The 7,790-nt window shown below is 47.3% G+C and overlaps 1 non-coding gene across 1 annotated transcript; it reads right to left on the bottom strand.

Moving 5' to 3' along the window:
- Positions 1 to 1,034: 1,034 nt before the first annotated feature.
- Trnav-aac lies at positions 1,035 to 1,107 on the bottom strand. The gene has a single exon. It is a non-coding gene; the product is annotated as a tRNA-Val (tRNA).
- Between the last annotated feature and the right edge of the window lie 6,683 nt (positions 1,108 to 7,790).

The following is a 7,790-nucleotide window of genomic DNA, read 5'->3' as shown; positions in this document are numbered from 1 at the left end:
TACTGAAGAACTGCTCTAGAATTAAGTGCAAAAGCTAAGTCAGCTTAATTTCAAGCTCGAGTTTTGATTTTGATTCTGATTTGAACAAGATTGTGATAGGGATCTAGTGCATATACAGTCACACTGTTCGCACTTAACGGGAGCAAGGGCTTCTTCATTATGGTCGCACATTGTTTTGAGTTAATGCTCAGCAATTTGTGTTGTTTACGTTCTATTATATTAATAAGGTCCATCATATATCAAAATTGAATATTTCTAAGCGTACTACAGTGTGTCCCTGAAAAAAAAATATACAGGGTTTTTTTTTCCCCGCAAAATTAAACTACGCATCACCGAGAGCTCATTCTCCGCCCAAAGGCAGCGCTAGAGATCCGAGCCACATGCCAAAGTTACAGCACGAACCAATATTTTATTCAAAAGTTATAGGGAGTTTACTAAAAATGTCTATAAAAAAGTGCGGCCTACTTTTGACCGTTTTCGGTTTCTGGCGCCACAGAGTTCTACGTGATCGAGAGACCCGTTAGCCACCATTTTCCTTACTGAAATGGCCCAGCTGAGCGAAAAATAAAACTACACACTACGAATAAAAGGTACTCAACATACACACGAAGAAAACGAAGACACATGCAAACGCCGCTGGATTAACAACTCTGTTTTCCATTTCCGTTAGCGTCAGGAACCAACTAGCGCAGCTTCAACCCGTTACACCTTTTTCCCCTTGAAAGTTTCAGAAAAATTACTTATAACTTTTGAATAAATGATCGGTTCGTCCTGAAACTTTCGCATCTGGTTCGGCCTTCTAGCGCTACCTTTGGGTTGAAATTGAGCGTTTTCGGTGATGCAAAGTTTATTTTTGCGGTGAAGAAACGATGTAAATATTTCTCAGTGATGTTTTTTTTTTGTTTTTTTTTTACGTCACAGGCTGTTTCTGCGTTCTGCGGAAAAATAAATTTGCAGGTTATTTTTTATAAGGTGAAAGGATACGTTGCTGCCCAAAAAAACGACACCCCCTAAAAAAGAGAAAAGAAAAATATTGTGCCTGCCAGGGATCGAACCTGGGACCTTCCGCGTGTTAGGCGGATGTGATAACCACTACACAACAAGCACGACCTACGAATTTGTCGAGTAGACGTCCGAGCAAAGGGCAATCCGAGGCAGTTTCGTAATCTTTGTGCCGAGCAAGTTGGTCGAGATCAGAATTCAAAGCGCCGCACAAGAGGCACACACCGCGCGATCTGACAAGCGTGTCTTGCGCAATCAACCCTCGTGTTTTGTGTTACTTCACGTTTTGTTATTGTCGCATTTTTTTTTTTTTTTTTAGATGGTTGGAAGGGGGGGGGACTTACAGATTGGTAGGTTTTATTAGAAGACGCGACGTTTCGATTGCTGCATACTTTTTCTTTCCTGTGGCATATTACTTTTTGAGAGCCATAGGTGAAAACGATTCTCAACAGAAAATAATCAGTTTGCTGATCCGAACATTAAGGTCCAAGGAACACCTCAAAACCTCACAGAGAAATCTTTCAGCCTTTCCACTCTGTTGAAGAAGGAAGAGCAGCGGAGCTGTGCTATGTGCCGCCATCTATGTCCCGCCGCAACGGCGGCAACCAGCCAACCGGTTTGCTGGTTGTCGGGTTGCCGCCGTCGCTCATAGATGGCGGTAGCTCTCCAGAGGGTGGTGTCGGGATTTATTTGTCCACGGACGCGAAACTGTGGAAAATAGACCTTAACAGCTCCGCTGTTACCCCGAATTGAGCGCAGCTCTTGAGGAGGAGGAGGGACGGGGACTGAGGGGAGAGTATACGCTCCGTGCGGGAACTATAGGGGGCGCTTTGAAAAACGCGCGTAGCGCCGCTAGCGGAGGAGCTGGCGTTCGACAGTGAGGCGCGCTCAGCAGCCTGCGGCGCCTTTTCGCGTGCGAAACTGTGGCGGCGGAAGCGCGCACGGACGGAACTTTTGCTTTTTGAGCCGATAAGTTGAGGGTGACGTTGCACGAATGCTGGAGAAGATTTAAGAAGGGCATATAGCTGTTCTCCGCTTCTTATACATTGAGTTTGAGTCGTTATTTGGGGTAATTTCTTTAGTTGCGGTCGAAAAAGGGGTTTGAGCAATTTTCCGAAAAGCAAGACGGCCGCCACCATAATTGCTCTCAGTGAGAAATTTGTTTCTCTCGTCGCTGTAAACGCAGGGCTGCTGGGACGATGATATTTGGAGGCGAGTGAGATGTTCACTAAGTTTGTGCACAAAGTGGGCCAAGTTTTATTAAGACAGCAGGTGTGAAAGTTATGGCTCAAACCAATAAAGAAATAAAGCTGTCAGGAATATCAAATATTGGACCCAAAATGTTGTGTTATAACCGGGCTGTGCGAAGTGAAGATTTGGACAGACAGGTTCTTGGACATGACCGTAACCTGACACAACAGTTATAATACCAAAAATAGGTGGCCTAGGGAAACCAGGTAGAAATTTGGTTTGGGTGGCATAACTGAATGGGGGGAAACGGTTTTGACCGTGAAAGGGCTCTCAAAAGTATACCATGCGTCGTGGGAGATGCAGACTTTACAGGTAGGAAGGGACTAGTGCACTGTACTTCTAACTGAAACAACTTTACGAAAGGTGGCTTCAAAGCCGAGAAAACCAAGTTGCCGACCAACACACGGTTTGACCGTCAAAGGCTTTTGCGGTCAGCTGTTGTGTAGTAATCTGGTTGTGCGAGGTGCTCATTTTCGGCACACAGGTACTTTGACGACCGTAAGAGGTGGCTTAGTTTAACCAGGTGGAAATATTTTTGGGCGGCGTAACTAAATGGGAACCGCTTTTGACCGTCAAAGGCTGTCAAGAGAATACCACTCATCATGACCGGGAGGTGCACACTTTACAGATAGGAACAGTACTTAAAGTCCCCGTAAATTGAGGGGGTCCCTACAAGAAGGTAGGGGAAAAGGGGGGGGGGGGGGGGGGGGGGAGTTTTGATGAGATGTAATAGATGCACATAAAATAAACCCCACTGCTGACTCTGTCCACGCTGTACCTGCAACCCTCAACCCCAAATGTCACATCCCTGAAAACAAGCTATCTTATTGCAAGATATGATTTTGATTTCACTAGTTCTGGGGCTGTGGAGGAGGGTCTCAGGCCATCCGTTAAAATAAGGGGGGGGTCGAAACCCCCTGAGACCGCCCAAACTTTAAGCCCTGGGTAAGAAGGGACCAGTAGATGGCACTTCCAGTTCGAATAACTTTGCGATAAATGGCTCTAAAGCCGAGAAAAAAAAAATGGTTGTCTACAAGACTCGGGGTGTCAGCGTTTCCACATCCAAAAGGAGACTGATCAAAAAAGAAAGCCCACCACATAAACTTCCATAGTCAAATATCAATTGTCCAATGATTCCAAGTTTCATTGTAGTTTTCCTTAGATTCACATTTGTCACTTTCTGTGCCGTCCGAATCTTTCTTCATGAAGTACAGACCGCGTGCCATACTGGTCCGGAAATATCATCGACACGTACGATGGGGACGAGACTTCTTTCGAGGGCATTCCTTCAACGAAATTCGCACTGCATACCCGCAAGTGTGGGATGGCATTTCAGTTCGAGATGAGATATGTAGGCGTTACTGGTACGATAACAAACGCAGAGCGCAAAGCGGCAATGTAGAATTTGTCAGCCGTGCCGACACAGTGGCAGACATGATCGGGAGACCAAATTTCTCGCGTCGTACGTCACGGGCCCATCGTTGTCGCCGTCCCACAAAACATGGGCGAGGTGAAAAACTGTGAAACTTCGTCCCCACGAGATACGACGCATAACTATTGGAGCACTTAACGACGCAGCAGTTCATGCTGTTAACCCAGCACAACCGCACCGCTCCGACTTCAGTGCGTACCAATCTACGCGGCGTGGTTTCGTTTCGCAGGGGCTCTCACTGCCTACCTTCGTTAACGGCCGCGCGGCCGCGCGCCGGTCGCGTCGCACGGAGTGCATACCCCTCCTCCCTCCTCCTCCCTCGTGATCCTGCTTTCTACTCCTGAACGAAAGGGCTCTGGTTCGAAGCCGGCCGAGGGACAAGAGATCGAGTCTTGAAAATAATTTTTCGGAGTAATGAAAATTCGGATTCGTCCCCCTTGCTCATCCTCCCTGCTCCCCTCCTTTCTCCTCCTCCCCTCACAGGGGTCACGTGATCTCGGGGGGGGGGGGGGGGGCAAGGGAGGGGGTCACGTGACCCCCCAGGTCACGTGTGAGGTTTGCCTCGGCTAGAAGGTCTTTTATAACGAACTGTCCTCCTTTCTTCTTTTTTATTCGGCAAGTTGAGATTGTTATGAGTGGCCCCTCTTTATTCCCACGGCGTTCGGGGAGTACGCTGAGCGAGAGCACCTGAACCCTCAAGGGTTCAAGCCTCGCGCCACGACGATGAGATCATCCGGACAACTGCGCGTCTCGTTGCAGTGCTAGAGCTACACTACTGGAAAAAAAAAATGTTTCGGTTTAATAGAAGATGAAATGAAGTATACTTCGCCGCTGACGCCGGGTCCAACAGGGGGGATGCTGCCCTCCCATAGGTGACTCGCAATCCTCGCCGGCAACTACGGTTTCCTGACGTGCGTGACACGCCTGACAAGTAAATTGTTTTCAACAAAAAGGAGGTCTCCCTGGCGTGGAAGGTCGGAGGGACGCGAAGGATTACGTGAACAAGCACCGTCGCTCGCACGGTTGCTGCTGGAAGCGGGGACGTGCTCCCATGAACGCATTGTCCGTGTCTGCGTTTGTGCGCGGGGGTGAAAAGGCGTATATGCGCTGAGGACGAGGCGACCATGGAAACAGGTGCCCAGCTGCGAGTTCATTCCAGTGGCGTCTCCCGTGGAACCACTAAAGGCAGACAACATGAAAACAACAGCAACCCTCGGAGTGTCTCCTTCTTTCACGGTTGCAGCTGGAGGCTGCGTACATTACCGGATTAGGTCAATACCCGACCAAGGCTTGTTAAGCATCACTTCCTGCGTTTGTGTGCACCGGTGTTATGTTTTGAGTGCTTGTCGCCACCTTGGCCCAAGGACGCCTGTAATGCAGTTTCTACGGCTGCCGAGTATAAGTGCGTAGGAACAGAATGTGAGGGGGCCCCTTGTTCGGGAATGCCAATTCATCTGCCGGCTTCTTATTCATTTTTGCGTTCAAACTTTTGTGATGAGCAAAATTGGCTCCAGATTTCGAAAGCAGTTAGTAATTTGAGTAGAAGTTCTCTGAAAAACGTAATTAAATTAAACAACTAGTTATCCAAATAAAGTTGTAATTGAAAGTTACCAACATACTCGGAAAAGTAGTTAAACTACAGTAGTTTGAGTAGAGTAGTTGAACTACGTCTTAGTCTGCTTTGAACATGTCTGAAGACAGTGTTTCTACGACCAATGTGACGTCACACCAGGAAGAAACATTCCGGAGACAGTAGCGGGTTTTAGGAAACCGTTTTTGCGCCTCCGATACGGTACGATGCACTCTAAGAAGTGCCTGCGCGTCTACTTGTCCTCAAGACACTCAAAGAGCCAATCTCTGCGATCTATGAAATCAGCTCAGTGAATAATGAGGCGGAAGATTTGTTTAGACTTCAAAACGAAGTCTACGCTGTGGCATTACGCAATGCAAGCATGACGCTTTGCATTGCGTAATGCCACAACGCAGAGTTCATTTTAGGTCTCAACGGATGTTCCGCCTCACCATTCGCTGAGCTGATTTCGTAGATCGCAGAGATTGGCTCTTCGAGTGTCTTGTGGGTAAGTAGACGCGCAGGCATTTCTTAGAGTGTGGGCCCTCCGGTACGCACTGCGCATGCGCTATACCGCAGAAGACTCGCACATGCGCAGTGCGTACCGGAAGGCCCATCGTACCTCCCTAAAACTCCTCAGTATCTGCAGACTCTCTTTTGAATGCTGCAGTAGCAGTCCAACCGCGGCTTCAGTCTCTCCCTCGAAGAACAAAGAGACGCGCATAAGCCCACCTCGTCGATGCACCTTCCAATGACCATGAGCGTTGAAGGCGGCGGCCAGTTTGGCGAGAAACAGCAGGCACTCGGCCACGGAGTCGAGGTTCCCGAGTCGGGGTCGGTACCGGGACAAAAGCTCCTGGGCTCGACCGGAACTCTGGCCGAAACTGTTTCCCCGAATGGCTGCAAAACGACGTCATCGTGGAGACATCGTGTCGAAAATTCTCGCCACATTCTAAAAAAAAAAAAGTGTGTGAGTTTTTTATGCAGAAAACGAAATCCGTTGTCACAAATACATCGTACGAACAAACAGACAAGCAAAAAAAAAAAAAAAAAGTCTACTGGCGGTGCCTGAGTCATACATATCTATGAAGCAGATATGCTCCGAACATTATTAAGGTCCGTACGCAGATAATATTGTCATCATGTCTGGAGCGTAATACCGTGTCTTTTGTTTCATGTACGCGCTGAGTGAGTCTGACTGAAGAGAGCCAATCACGGTGACGAAGATAAGGTTTGCAGCGAATTTCGAAACTCGGAATAATATTGCCTTATTCTCCGGACCATTTCCCGGTGTATAAAGACCAGTGTCTGAAGTTCTAAACCCCAGCGACAAAGGGAAATAGGAAATAAGAATCTCAAACGCAGGCTCTTGCGACGAGAGTGGCTGCACATAAAACAAGATGTTCGCTTCTTACGGCACTCTTGGCATCGGTGTTGTTCTTTGAACTACGTGACATTGCATTTCTGATGTTCTTGCACTACGATACGTGAGGAGGTTTCTAAACAAGCGGAGTCTCACAAAACGTGCAGCCTTCCTCCTTTCCCCCCCCCCTTTTTTTTACTGTGTCACGGCGCCAGCATAAATTAACATGGCGGCGCCCATAGGACAGAGCAGACACTGGTCTATAGACCTTTTTCACAAGGGCGCCGCCATCTTGAATTGACGTCACTTCCAGTATGGGCGAAAACATTACTTTGCCGTTGCCACGCCAATAGAAGACATTTAGGATATAAGCCTAACCGTCACACATTCTCGTTTTGGTTCGCCTCTATTTTTTTACTAGTTACAGGTTGAAACGTTTTACTTTTTTTTCGTCGCCCATACTGGAAGTGACGACAATTCAAGATGGCGGCGCCCTTGTGGAAAAGGTCTATAGTCTGCAGGGACGAATTTGGGGCCAAAAATAAAAGCGTTCGCACACATATAGTAGGTACCCGGCGTGTAGTCCGGACGCCGTGCAGGCGTTGTAAGCCGCATTTGGGGGCTAATCTGCACGTAAGTTCGGATTAGAACCCAAAGGCCTGCCGTATTAGCTCACAAAGAAACTCGTATGGTACATAAGGCAACGTTCATATTCTCTGCTATTCATAGAAGTCTTCGCGTCTTATCACAGAGAACGATCTAGAAGAAAACAACAACAAAATATCCTTATAGTCCACACCTGTAGATAGTCCGTTTGAAGTTTCAACTTTTAAATCATGTATAGTCTGTAGACCGTAAAACATCTATAGTCTGTAGACCGTTAGACCGTAAAATAGCATATAGTTCTGAAAAACACGATGTGCGCAAGGACACCATGACGCTTCGCTTGCTTGTCTTCCCTGCTTTCCTTCGCATATTTTTTTTTACAGTTATAATCATTTTTTGAGCTTCATACTTCGCTGGAAACTTTTATCGTTCGACGTCATTGGCTGCCTCCGCGTTCTGTGGAAAAAATAAACTCGCACGGTAATTTCTTTTAGAGTGAAAGGATACGTTCCTGCTCTGAACAACGAATCATGTACAAATCCCTTTAAAAAAAAAAAAAAAAAAAC

Source organism: Ixodes scapularis, unplaced genomic scaffold, assembly GCF_016920785.2.
Source record: "Ixodes scapularis isolate PalLabHiFi unplaced genomic scaffold, ASM1692078v2 PGA_scaffold8__174_contigs__length_109621045, whole genome shotgun sequence".
Taxonomy (NCBI): Eukaryota; Metazoa; Arthropoda; class Arachnida; order Ixodida; family Ixodidae; genus Ixodes; species Ixodes scapularis.
This window is presented reverse-complemented; position numbering and strand designations above follow the sequence as displayed.